The 14,722-nt window shown below is 38.5% G+C and overlaps 1 non-coding gene across 1 annotated transcript; it reads left to right on the top strand.

Annotated features, from left to right (window-relative positions):
- Positions 1-7,760: 7,760 nt before the first annotated feature.
- Positions 7,761-7,901, top strand: LOC122446955. Its single transcript, XR_006271088.1, has one exon. It is a non-coding gene; the product is annotated as a U4 spliceosomal RNA (small nuclear RNA).
- Positions 7,902-14,722: the final 6,821 nt, after the last annotated feature.

Raw genomic sequence — 14,722 nt, 5'->3', positions numbered from 1 at the left:
CTATTAAAAGTATAGATAAATTTTGGCAGTGTGATCTTAGAGGGTTGTATGTGCTGGGGTGTGTGGGGGTGTGTTTGTGTGGGTGTATAAATACAGTTGACAAATACACGCAGATTTTGTAGCAAATTAGTGCATCTGAACTATCTTAAATACTACTTCATGCCAGGAAGACTTGTTCCAACTACTGTGCTTTGTAAATAATTATTACCTAAAAATCACAAATCCTCTCTCATTTTGTTCTTTGCTTCTCTTGCTAGGTGAATTGACTATTTCAATTTTTGTTCAACCAGATATCTGTTCACTGGAAAAGGATAGGATATACTGTTTAAAAGAAAACCCACAGAAATGAAGCCTAAACTGGCTCTGTTATTTTCATTTGCCAACTTTGATACTGACAAATCTGATATTCTCTCTGAAGAAGAGAGCAACTGTCCCAATTCACACCTATTCTGTAATATTCAAAAAGTCTACATCAAAACGACAAAATGTTGGGTCCAAGGCATTCCAGAGGAAAGTCACTGATCAATTTGTCTAAAAAGTTTTGTTAAGTAACACAGATGTCCTAGAATGTTTGTTGTTTTTGTATTCCCGGAAGTGGTTCAATTTCAAGGGGTTTTGCCCGCAGGACACAAGGCTTGGTTGGTTCTTGCCTGAGAAGGGAACTGGCAGGATATCTGCTATTACATTCCTTCTGTTTGGAAGCTTCGGTTTCCTTACCCTAGAGAAACCTTCTTTTCCTACCTGTGCTAGTTGGCTGATGTGCCAAGGCCAATTTTAAGGCCTGCCATCTCCAATAAAGCACAAGAGAGGAAAGGAAACATGAAGGCCTTTCTTCAAGAAGAAGAAAGAAGGGCCTCTGTTTTCAGAAGGGAGAGGAGCATTCATTTAAAAGGCCTTGGTGATGGGATCCCTCCATTTATACAGGAACCAGCTGCGGCCAGACTTCACCTCTGCATGTACCAGCTCATCAGCCCTGGTTCTAGCCCTCCTTGCTTCCCATCCCATAATGGGGATGGGAGAATAAGAAACCCACCGAGGAGGCATGCCTCTTCATCCTGCCCAACTGAGTACTTAGGAAGGGATATCACAAAGAGGTTCTGCACATTGGAAAAGGTGAAAAAAGAATTTATCAAAACTGCAGACACTTTTATTAGCAATGGAGGCTGGAAGTTGGAAGTCAGATATAATACAAAATCAAAAGGATCATTTAAAGAATCTCAAACATTTGAGATAGTGGCTGCTGAAACTTGAATTTCAAAACAATTTATTTGAATGGAAAATACATGAACTTGGGAATGCATTCCCAAGGTATTTTATCAAATGAGTTCAGCATACTGTACATTGTCCTGTACCTTGCACTTTTATTTAATGTGCCTTGCAGATTTTTCTGTGTAATACATAGAGAGGTGTCTTATTCAACAGTTGCCTTAAGAGTGTAGCCTATTGGATAAGCTATACCTGAGAGTCATTCTTGAGAGATATTAAAATTGTCTCCAGTGTTTTTGTTATGACAAATATTGTGCCATCAGTATAGATTTTTTTGTGTGTGTTTTCCTGTGCTGATATAGTTGTAGGATAAGACAATGACACGTTTTTGAAGGAAAATGCAAATTTAAAAAGCATGCTTGCTGTAGCTACTCATAAGGTGTGGTGTGGGCAAAATGACAAGATGTTTGCCTATCAAGGATCTAGTGATGATTAAACTCTTGCTAAACTGCATAAGAGGAGGAAGAGAGAAGAGGTGTATCTTATCAGTTTCACAGTAAATGGTAATCTGTGACATTCAGTTAAAGGTAGCCTTGTTCTATTGCTTTGATTTTGAAATAATTATTAAATAAAATTACAAACAGTCATTTTCCTATCCCCTTTTCTTGTTCTGCTAGGAGAATTCAATAGTACAAATTTTGCTTTACTTGAAATCTATTGATAGGGATGAACATGGGAATATATATTATTTAAAAGAAAAATACAGACATGCAGGCTAAATATTGCTATTCATATTTGGCAGCAGATCAAAATGCTTTACGGACTCCTCCTATGGTAAATCAAATTGTACTAATTCAATCATGGCATTAGAAACAAAATCATAGAATTAGAAACTGTGTCAGTTTCAGGATTTCTAATTGCATAGTCATACTAGCACTCATTGCCACTTATGGAAATATCAGCTAAAATCATTAAAATTTCCTTCACTTCAAACCTGACTGTTGTACCTAACTTGATCATGTTACTAGCTTTTACATAGTCCTAAAGAAAAATGGACATTGCTACCATTAGGTTTATTAAATGTGTTCCACTGAGTTTTATATTACAATTTTCATACTTTCTAAAATATGACTGAGTACAGTACCAAAAAAAGTAGCTACTTTGAAGAAAACAGGGAACACCACTAGGTCATTCAGGTATGACTATATCAAATCCCTTACCATTATACATTGGAAGTGAAAATTAAATTCAAGAGATCAGATCTGGTAGACAGAGTGCCTGAAGAACTATGGATGGAGGTTTGTAACACTGTACAGGACGTGAGGACCAAAACCATCCCCAAGAAAAAGAAATGCAACAAGGCAAAATGGTTGTTTGAGGAGGCTTTACAAATAGCTGAGAAAAGAAGAGAAGTGAAAGGAAAAGGAGAAAGGAAAAGATATACCTATATGAATGCAGACTTCCAAAGAATAGCAAGGAGAGATAAGAAAGTCTTCTTCAGTGAACAATGCAAAGGAATACAAGGAAATATGGAATGAGAAAGACTAGAGATCTCTTCAAGAAAATTAGAAACACCAAGGGAATATTTCAAGCAAGATGAGCACAATAAAGGAGAGAAACAGTATGGACCTAACAGAAGCAGAAGAGATTAAGAGGAGGTGGCAAGAATACACAGAAGAACTATACAAAAAAGGTCTTAATGACCCAGATAACCATGATGGTGTAATCACTTACCTAAAGCCAGACACCGTGGAGTGTGAAGTCAAGTGGGCCTTAGGAAGCATCACTATGAACAAAGCTAGTGGAGGTGATGGAATTCCAGCTGAGCTATTTCAAATCCTAAAAGATGATGCTGTGAAAGTGCTGCATTCAACATGCTAGCAAATTTAGAAAACTCAGCAGTGACCATAGGACTGGAAAAGGTCAGTTTTCATTCCAATCCCAAAGAAGGGCAACGCCAAAGAATGTCCAAACAATTGCACAACTTTGCTCATCTCACATGCTAGCAAGGTAATGCTCAAAATCCTTCAAGCTAGGCTTCAAAAGTATGTGCACCGAGAACTTCCAGACGCACAAGCTGGATTCAGAAAAGGCAGCGAAACCAGAGATCAAATTGGCAACATCCACTGGATTATAGAGAAAGCAAGGCAATTTCAGAAAAATATCTACTCTGTTTCATTGACTATGCCAAAGTCTTTGACTATGTGGATCACAATAAACTGTGGAAAATTCTAAAAGAGATGGGAATACCAGACCATTTTACCTGCCTCCTGAGAAAACTGTATGCAGCTCAAGAAGCAACAGTGAGAAACAGACTGGTTCCAAATTGGGAAAGGAGTATGTCAGGGCTGTATATTGTCACCCTGCTTATTTAACTTATACCCAGAATACATCATACGAAATGCTGGGCTGGATGAAGCACAATCAGAATCAAGATTCCTGGGGTTATATCAATAACCTCAGATATGCAGATGACATCATGCTAAGGCAGAAAAGGAAGAGGAACTAAAGAGCCTGTTGATGAAAGTGAATGAGGAGAATGAAAAAGCTGAAAATTCAACATTCAAAAAATGAAGATCATAGCATCTGGTCCCATCACTTCATGGCAAATAGATGGGGAAATAATGTAAACGGTGACAGACTTTATTTTCTTGGACTCCAAAAATCACTGCAGATGGTGACTGCAGCCATAAAATTAAAAGATGCCTGTTCCTTGGAAGAAAAGCTATGACAAACCTAGACAGTGTATTAAAAAGCAGAGACATTACTTTGTCAACAAAGGTCTGTATAGTCACAGCTATGGTTTTTCCAGTGGTCATGTATGGACCAAAGATAAGGCTGAGCACCAAAGAATTGATGCTTTCAAACTGTGGTGTTGAAGACTCTTGAGAGTCCCTTGGACTGCAAGGAGATCAAATTAGTCAATCCTAAAGGAAGTCAACCCTGAATATTCATTGGAAAGACTGATGTTGAAGTTCCAAAACTTTGGCCACCGGATGCAAAGAGCTGACTCACTGGTAAGGACCGTGGTGCTGGGAAAGATTGAGGGCAGGACAATCTTTCTGACTGTCTGAGGGGTGACAAAGGATGAGATGGTTGGATGACATCATCGACTCAATGGACGTGAGTTTGAGCAAACTCCGGGAGACAGTGAAGGACAGGGAAGCCTGGCCTGCTGCAGGCCATGGGGTCACTGAACAACAACAGCACAAAAATATAAAACAAATACATTATTTATCTCCACACCGAGAAAACAGAAAATTAAGAATCTCCATAATTTGGGCACCCGCTGTTTGTTGTTTAGTCGCTTAGTCATGTCCGACTTATTTGTGACCCAAATGGACTGTAGTCCACCAGGCTCCTATGTCCATGGGATTTCCTAGCCAAGAATACTGAAGTGGGTTGCCATTTCTTTCTCCAGGGTATCATTCTCATCCAGTAACTGAGCCCATGTCTCCTGCATTGGCAGGCGGATTCATTATCACTGAGCCGTCAGGGAAGCTCTTGGGCATCTGATGTTTGTACAAATGCCCATATGTATGTGGGACTTTATATGTTTGTCCTAATATTAATGGCTTAGAAAGAAACAGACCAGGAACCAGAGACTACAATCTGGGTAATGCTAGATAGTTTTAAATTTTAACCTATATTGAGCATTTGGTGCTCAATAGGTACTGTCCCAACATTTGAAACAATGTACATAGTACACTAACTTCAAGGAGCTCACCATTTAGCAAGTTCAGAGATTATAAACAACTATTAGTGCTGGGGGTCAGTTTAATATAGTGGTTTGAGATGCGCTGCTTGAAATTAGGCAGATTTGATATGCAATCATGGCTCCTTCTGTTTCCAACAATGATGTTGGGCAAAGGATAAAACCTCATTAATAATAATGTAGTGAATGCCAACTTTATAGTGTTGATGTGAGAATAATACATGAATTATAATAATACCTAGCATTATGTATAGCAGATAGTGAGCACTCAATTTTAGGTCTTCACTTGAAAAAACAAATTGACAAGCTATTGTAGCATATGTACAAATATCTAAGAGATTAAAAGTAATTTAACTGGTCTATAGGTACTCAGTAAAAGCTTCAAGAAAGCAGTGATATTTGATCTACCTTCTTTTCAACATCCTTTTATTTCAAGGGCGAGAAATGGTTTAAACTAGTAGAAAGTATAGATGGATTGGAATGCTACCTCCTGTGAAAGTCAATAATGGAAACTATTCTGCAGACTGGCTATCATTTCTGCTCTAGTTTAACTTGTACATGTCTAAGGTTTGTCACAGTGGCATCTATTCTGTCCCCAATGCAAGTCACCCCTCAGCCTCAGCTCTGCTCAGCCTCTCAGAGACTATCCCAAATTCCTCAGCAAGTGTTTGGTTTAGCTCAGCTTTGTTCAGTGGTTCACCTCTGGTGCACTTGGCTAGCCTGGTTACCCAGAATCCTACAATATAAACACTGCTGACTATGTCCAGTCCACTTTTAACAGGAAGGAACTTCAGTAGTTCTACAAGGACTGTGTAGGAATAGGCATCATGTGTCATATCTACCACATATAGTTTTTTTTTTTAATTTATTTTAATTGAAGGATAATTTCTTTACAATATTATGGTGAGTTTTGCCATACATCAACATGAATCAGCTATGGGTGCACGTATGTTCCCCCATCCTGAAACACCCTCCCACCTCCCTCCCCAAGCCATCTCTCTGGGTTGTCCCAGAGCATCGGCTTTGAGTGCACTGCTTCACACACTGAATTTGCACTGGTCATCTATTTTACATAGAGTTCTGCAGAACGAGAAGAAGCTCACCAAAACACAGGGCATTGGAGGAAGAGGAAGCAGTGTGGGCCAGACTACAAAGGGATAAAAACGCATACTGTGCTTTTAAAAAGTACAATAATCCACAGTGGCTAACATGAATGTACCTGGGAGAAGCAGGATTTTGCTCTGATTTTTTTTTCCCTGTAATTTGTTACCCAGGAAAGGAAAAAGGTTAAAACTCTTCATTTTTGGCAAGTTACCACATTAGGTAAAAGTGGAGTTGAAGACAATACATTTGAGATATATCTTGTCTCAAAAGATTAACTAAACTGTCTGTCTTGGTGATTATTTTGTCAAAACAAAGTTACAAAATAGGGATACTATTCGTTTCCAGAATGAGTTGTTATATTAGATAGACTTGAAGTTTAAGAAATTATATTTGAGACAATTCTGTTTTTGACTGAAGTACTTAATATGTGTGTCTGTTAGTTGCTCAGTCATGTCTGACTCTTTGCGACCCAATGGATTGTAACCCACAAGGCTTCTCCGTCCATGAGAATTCTCCAGGCAAGAATACTGGAATGAGTTGCTATGCCCTCCTCCAGAGGATCTTCCCTATCCAGGCATTGAACCTGGATCTCCTGTATAGCTTTCACAAATCATGTTTTTTTTTTCTTCCAAGTTGTAAATTAAAATCATATGACAATTTTGGAAATGTAAAATTACATTTGAAGGCCGATGATAGTCAACCCCCTAAAATTATAAACTAATAAATTCTAATAGAAAAGTCAAATTGGTAGAAGACATGAAGCATGTCTGAGTATAGTAACTGCATATTATATTTCACAAAATTACATACTAACTTTATCCTGATAAGAAAAAATTACTATTTTAAAAAAGTGGTATTTTGCAACATTTCAAATATCTGTGAGATTCTGAAGTTCAAATTAAAAGGGGTTGGGTAGTACTCAGTCTCGGCACAGGAGAAAAAAACAGGACATTCTCACACATCGTTAGTAGGAACTGCAGTCAGCATTAACTTCCTGAAAGGCAATTTGGCAAGTATTTTTAAAATAAATTCTTTTATTTTAGTTTATAGCAATTTTAAGAATGGAATCACGAATGTATATACAGTCTAACTGCAGTGACATTATCACAGCGCAAATTAAAAATGAATTGTGTCCAATGAGAGAAATGTTAGACAAATTATGATATGTCCTGAAAATATCCTGCAATCAGATTTATCTGGAGAAATGTTCATAATTCTACATGTAAGATTTTAAAAAATCATATTACAGAACAAATATATTGAGTTGGCCCAAAGTTTGTTCATTCATACTATCTTATGGAAAAACTTGAATGAACTTTTGGGCCAACCCAATAGTATTATCACTTACCCACAGCAACATCAAATATGTTCATCTAGACAACCGTATCTGGAAGATAGGATTGTGAGAACTATTGATATTTAATCTTACTTTTCATTGTTTTCCATTTTTCTATAATAGCCAAAAGATTACTATTAGCAGAAAATCTAAACTAAAACTTGGATTCTTATAAACTTTTGGACATATTAGGCAGATATCTTGATACACTTCATTCTAATTAGGAATGTTACTGGCAGTGCAGAATTTCTCCTCCCTGAATTGTACAGAAAAAAATACCCTCCCCTTACTGACAAAATTATTTTCCATACAAGTACTGACTGGGAGACCCTTATCTGGTACAGAGAAGACCCTCAGCAAGTATTTGCTGAATGAAGGAACAATAAATAAGGGAAATAGAGCTTTGCGCAGTGGCAGTATCGTAGCCAATGAGGTTTATCCGAGGTGCGATTATTGCTAATTGAAAACTTTTCCCAATACCCCGCCATGACGACTTGAAATATAGTCGGCATTGGCAATTTTTGACAGTCTCTACGGAGACTGAATCTTACTAAAAAAAAAAAAAAATAAGGGAAATAGAGGAGTTTTTGTACAAATTTCAGTAAAATTACAAAACATACTAACACTCTTTAAAGCAGCGGTCTCCAATCTTTTTGACACCAGGACCCAGTTTCATGGCAGACAATTTTTCCACTGTCAGGGGTGGGGGATGGTTTTGGGATGACTCAAGCACATTACATTTATTATGCAACTATTTTCTATTATTATTACATCAGCTCTACCTCAGATTATCAGGCATTAGATACTGGAGATTGAGGACTCCTGCTTTGATAAACGGAAAGAAGGAAAGGGGACTAGACAAAAGGAATAAAATAGCAATTCCAGCTTAACAGATACACTGTTTCCTATGAGCAACTTTATATTCATCAACAATTAAACATTGTGACAGACTGTTTGACATGATACATAAATCATACAAATACATAAACTACCAAAGCAGGACATGGCCTTTAGTTTAGACATCTTTATTGGTGAGAAAAATCTCACCTTCCTGACAATAGTTAGCCTTCTCAGACAGGCTGGTTTTTAATCTCACAGGCAAGGGCACTGGATTTTATAACTAACCTAAACAGAAAGCTGGAGATAAGGAAGATGGAAATTCTTTATTCAGGGATCTCTACACATTTCACTGTTTTATCACCAGTCTTGATTATCTTTTTGAGCAAGTAGGACTAAGTACTATGTTTGACACTCAGGAGTCATATTGCAGAATATGTTTAAAACAAACAAAAAAGCCAGAACTTCCACTTTTCTACACGTGGGCCACTGTCTGGCAAAATTCAGAAACCATCCAATGTTTTCCTTATATTAACACTTCATTCAGCAACTTACTCCTCCTCGCTGCTCCTCACACCATCATCCCTCTCCCTTTAAGAAATGCTATTCCTATTTCTACAGTTTCATTCATCCCTTCTCATCTACTCCCTTACTCTTTTCCATAAGACTGTCAATGTCTTCATTTTTTTTTTTCCATTCTGTATTAATACTAAACTTTTTTGTAGCTTCATCCTCCCAGATGTATCCTTTCAGACCTTGTGGCTGAAACTTATCTATTTACCAAATCAGTTTCTGTTTCCTCCTAAGCGTGTTTCCCAACCTTCATTGCAGTCATGTGACCAAACTTGGCCAAGGGGATATTTGCTTAGAGACACCTCACTAGCTTCTCCTCCATCTGTGAATCTCCAAGGAGATAATGACAGCCCTGCAATTTAGTGAAAGAGACAACCACTCTCAGCCTGCATTTCTAAACAGCAGCAGGAACAGATTCTTCTGTCCCCATTCTCCATTTATATGAACAAGAAATAAACTTTAACTGTGATATGCCACTGAGATTTAGGATTTTTGTTTTACTTTAACCAATACACGGATTTACATTTCTCCTTCCCTTTCTTCTCTGAAACTCTACCACCCTGCCATTGATAACAATGAGGGCATGAAAATGTGCAATGCAAATGAATTCATACTGGTACCATTCATATGAAAATATGAAAGCATACACCAATGTGATCAGTAATAGGAATTCAATGAATTACTTTTTCATAACTGGGGCCTGTACAAATAAAACCTCCTCTCAACTAAGCAATATAAGTGGCAGGAAATGATTATAGTAATTTTTGAGAGCATCTTTCAGGTACCAAAGATGAACAATACATATATATATATATTTGTTTCATTCTCACAGTACCTCTACAAGGGAGGTATGTTTATTACTCCTATTTTAAAGATGAGGAAACAGAAACTAAGAAAACTTATGGCATTTACCTGAGACTGTGTAGCTATTGAGTGACAGCCAGAATTTGAAAACAGAGTCTGCTCCAAATTCTAGGTTCTTAACTCTATGAGTATGGATGGGTATTCAAACATCTAAAGTTTTGGCATCCCTTAAGTTACTTAATGTAACTCTGTGTGTGATCAGTTGTTTCCTACTCTTTGTGACCACACAGGCTGCAGCCCACCAGGCTCCTCTCTCCATGAAATTTTCCAGCAAGAATACTAGAGTAGGTTGCCATTTCCTCTTCCAGGGGATCTTCCCAAATCAAACCTGCATCTCTTACCTGGGAAGCCCAAGTTACTTAACAGTACACTTAAAATAGGCTAAAGATTTATCTGGTGACTTGGAAAATGCAGTACATCAAGTTTCTGAATTGAAAAACCTGAAATTCTATATAAAGATATACTTGAAATGTAATACCCTATATGGTCTTTCTTTTGTGTTTACAAGAAAAAAGAAGTCAAAGATTAAATTAATAAAATTGTTAAACTGCTTTAAATTTAAAAATGATCATCTCTTTCATTAGATAAATAGTTTAAAAAATTATCAGAAAAGTTGAAAGTCACTATTATATTTTCATGCTATTTCTCCCATCTAGGAGAATGCCTTCTACACAGTAATATAACTACCTTATGGCAAAATACTTGCATTTAAGTCCACTTATCAAGTCACCTATACACTATGTGTACAATTTCACAAATGTTCTTGAATTCTGTTTATAGCTGCTTTTCCTTTAAGTCCATCCTTCAAATTATACCTTGTGTAGTGACAGCAAATGATAACCATAGATGTAGTTATTAACAAATGAGGGCTGAGTGGTTTCAACTTCCAGAAGAAAAAAACCTGGCATAATTATATAATAGCTCTTCATCCTGAAGACCTAAAAATTGCTGATACACACACACACACACACATACACATCTAAGTTCAGTGTTTAAGAGACTGCTTTTCTTAGAGCCCAAAATTGATGAACTCACAGCTTTGAGGTAAAACTTGGAGTCAAGGTTGAATTTTTACATAGTTTTAGATCTTAGGATAGTGCCTGGCACAAGTATGAGAGTAATAAGTAGTTGTTGTTCTACAACTATGCATCAAGTTCAGTGTGGGAGTTTTCGGTGTATCCTTGAGTGAAAACCATTTCAGCTGACATATTAATTCAAGATGCTGTAACTACATCACAAAGTGATGTGTCTCTTGTTATCAGGAATGGATTTTCTATGCCAGTTTAGGTTCAATTAGAAGTTAAGGTACTGAATTTTACTCCTACATATGCTCTTGATTACATTTCAAAAGGGATGATAATTTTATAACTTTCTTAGGTAAGTGGTTTCTAAACAGCTCACCATCTGAATCACATGATAACTGGGCCCCTTACAAGAGCTACTGCGTCAAAATCTCTTGGGATTAGGCTACACACACTAAGCTTTTCCATTGATTGGTATTGTACATCTAACTTTAGAACCCACTGCTATGTGTCCTTTAATTAAAATGCTTTACTTTCAATACAATAGCCATCTGTGTTAAGGGGTTCTGTGTAAAGAAAAAGCTACTGGTTGAGCACTCATATACCAGTACTTGAACTTGGGGAGTCTCATTGCATGTGATTCATTCAACCACCCTAGCACGTGTATATGCACATGTTTCCTGTAATCAACAAGGCAATGAGACAAGGAGATGTTTAGAGACAAACTGAAATTATTCATGTCGCAGAGCTAGGAAGTGGCAGAGTGATGACTGAGAATTCTATGCTTATGGTCCCCAAACTCACTTTATGCCAATGGTGATAAAAACGGTAACTCCAGGTGCGAATTTTTTATGTTTGCAGACACTTCTTTGAGAAAACTCATTTCTACTCAATTTCAAATTTGGATGAGAGAAACAAACAAAAATGAAAACCCTTCACTGGAGTCACCCCTCCCCCCCATTTTCTCCTAATACCAATTCTGTCTCATGAAGTCCCAGGTTCCTTTTATTCAGAAACCTTTACTTAACTCACCACTTACTACAGGTCAAGTCAGATGTTTCATGCTCTCTCATAAGTTATTTTTCATAGTTCTTATTCCAATACTAACAAGCTGTTTTTATATTTATTAGAGCGAATTTCTTCCTCATTAAACTATAGACTTCATGAGTACAAGGATCTTGCCCATCATTCTACCCACAGCACCCAGTTCTGGGTTTGACCTATAGTATTTAAGGATAAGTTCAGTTCAGTCCAGTCACTCAGTCATATCCAACTCAGACCTCATGGACTGCATCACGCCAAGCTTCCCTGTTCGTCACCAACTCCTTGGAGCTTGCTCAAACTCATGTCCATGGAGCTGGTGATGCCATCCAACCATCTCATCCTCTGACATCCCCTTCTCTTCCTGCCTTCAATATTTCCCAGCATCAGGGTCTTTACAAATGGGTCAGTTCTTTGCATCACGTGGCCAAAAGATTGGTGTTTCACCTTCAGCATCAGTCCTTCCAATGAGGATTCAGGTCTGATTTCCCTTAGGATTGACTGGTTTCAACTCCCTGCAGTCCAAGGGACTCTTAAGAATCTTCACCAAACCACAGTTCAAAAGCATCAATTCTTTGGTATTCAACTTTCTTTATAATACAACTCTCAACATCCACACATGACTGCTGGAAAAACCATAGCTTTGACTAGATGGACTTTGTTGGCAAAGTAATGTCTCTGCTTTTTAATATGCTATCTCAGTTTTGTTCAGTCGTTCAATCGTGTCCAACTCTTTGCGACCCCATGAATCACAGCACGCCAGGCCTCCCTGTCCATCACCAACTCCTGGAGTTTACTCAAACCCATGCCCATCGAGTCGGTGATGCCATCCAGCCATCTCATCCTCTGTCGTCCCCTTCTCCTCCTGCCCCCAATCCCTCCCAGCATCAGGGTGTTTTCCAATGAGTCAGCTCTTTGCATGAGGTGGCCAAAGTTTCAGAGTTTCAGCTTCAGCATCAGTCCTTCCAATGAACACCCAGCCAGGACTGATCTCCTTTAGGATGGACTGGTTGGATCTCCTTGCAGTTCAAGGGACTCTCAAGAGTCTTCTCCAACACCATAGTTCAAAAGCATCAATTTTTCAGCACTCAGCTTTCCTCACAGTCCAACTCTCACATCCATACATGACCACTGGGAAAACCATAGCCTTGACGAGACAGACTTCTGTTGGCAAAGTAATGTCTCTGCTTTTTAATATGCTGTCTAGGTTGGTCATAACTTTCCTTCCAAGGAGTAAGCGTCTTTTAATTTCATGGCTGCAATCACCATTGCAGTGATTTTGGAGCCAAAAAAAAATAAAGTCTGACACTGTTTCCACTGTTTCCCCATCTATTTGCCATGAAGTGATGGGACCAGATGCCATGATCTTAGTTTTCTGAATGTTGAACTTGAAGCCAACGTTTTCACTCTCCTCTTTCACTTTCATCAAGAGGCTTTTTAGTTCCTCTTCACTTTCTGCCATAAGGGTGGTGTCATCTGCATATCTGAGGTTATTGGTATTTCTCCCAGCAATCTTGATTCCAGTTTGTGCTTCATCCAGCCCAGCGTTTCTCATGATGTACTCTGCATATAAGTTAAATAAGCAGGGTGACAATATACAGCCTTGACGTACTCCTTTTCCTATTTGGAACCAGTCTGTTGTTCCATGTCCAGTTCTAACTGTTGCTTCCTGACCTGCATACAGATTTCTCAAGAGGCAGGTCAGGTGGTCTGGTATTCCCATCTCTTTCAGAATTTTCCACAGTTTATTGTGATCCACACAGTTAAAGGCTTTGGCGTAGTCAATAAAGCAGAAATAGATGTTTTTCTGGAACTCTCTTACTTTCCCGATGATCCAGCGGATGTTGGCAATTTGATCTCTGGTTCCTCTGCCTTTTCTAAAGCCATCTTGAACATGTGGAAGTTCACAGTTCACGTATTGCTGAAGCCTGGCTTGGAGAATTTTGAGCATTACTTTACTAGTGTGTGAAACGAGTGCAACTGTGCGGTAGTTTGAGCATTCTTTGGGATTGCCTTTCTTAGGGATTGGAATGAAAACTGACCTTTTCTGGTCATAACTTTCTTCCAAGGAGTAAGCGTCCTTTAATTTCATGGCTTCAATCACCATCTGCAGTAATTTTGGAGCCCAGAAAAATAAAATCTGCCACTGTTTCCCCACCTATTTGCCATGAAGTGATGGGACCAGATGCCATGATCTTAGTTTTCTGAATGTTGAGCTTGAAGCCAACGTTTTCACTCTCCTCTTTCACTTTCATCAAGAGGCTCTTTAGTACTTATTCACTTTCTGCCATAACGGTGGTGTCATCTGCATATCGGAGGCTATTGACATTTCTCCCACCAATCCTGATTCTAGCTTGTGCTTCCTCCAGCCGAGCATTTCTCATGGTATACTCTGCACATAAGTTAAATAAGTACGGTGACAATATACAGCCTTGACATACTCCTTTCCTGATTTGAAACCAGTCTGTTGTTCCATGTCCGGTTCTAACTGCTGCTTCTTGACCTGCATACAGGTTTTTCAGAAGGAAGGTAAGGTGGTCTGGTATTCCCATCTCTTAAAGAATTTTCGACAGTTTGCTGTGATCCACACAGTCAAAGGCTTTGGCATAGTCAATAAAGCAAAAGTAGATGTTTTTCTGGAACTCTCTTGCTTTTTTGATGCTCCAACGGATGTCGACAGTTTGATCTGTTTCCTCTGCCTTTCCTAAATCCAGCTTGAACATCTGGAAGTTCATGTACTGTTGAAGCCTGGCTTGAAGAATTTTGAGCATTACTTTGCTAGCATGTGGGATGAGTGCAAATGTGTGGTATTTGAGCATTCTTTGGCATTGTCTTTCTTTGGGATGGGAATGAAAACTGACCTTTTCCAGTCCTCTGGCCACTGCTGAGTTTTCCAAATTTGCTGGCATATTGAGTGCAGCACTACAACATCATCATCTTTTAGGATTTGAAATAGCTCAACTGGAATTCCATCACCTCCACTACTTTGTTTGTGGTGATGCTTCCTAAGACCCACTTGACTTC

The sequence above is a fragment of the Cervus canadensis genome, chromosome 8 (genome assembly GCF_019320065.1).
Source record: "Cervus canadensis isolate Bull #8, Minnesota chromosome 8, ASM1932006v1, whole genome shotgun sequence".
NCBI lineage: Eukaryota > Metazoa > Chordata > Mammalia > Artiodactyla > Cervidae > Cervus > Cervus canadensis.
Note: the sequence above shows the minus strand (reverse complement) of the source record. Positions and strands in the feature narration are given on the sequence as shown.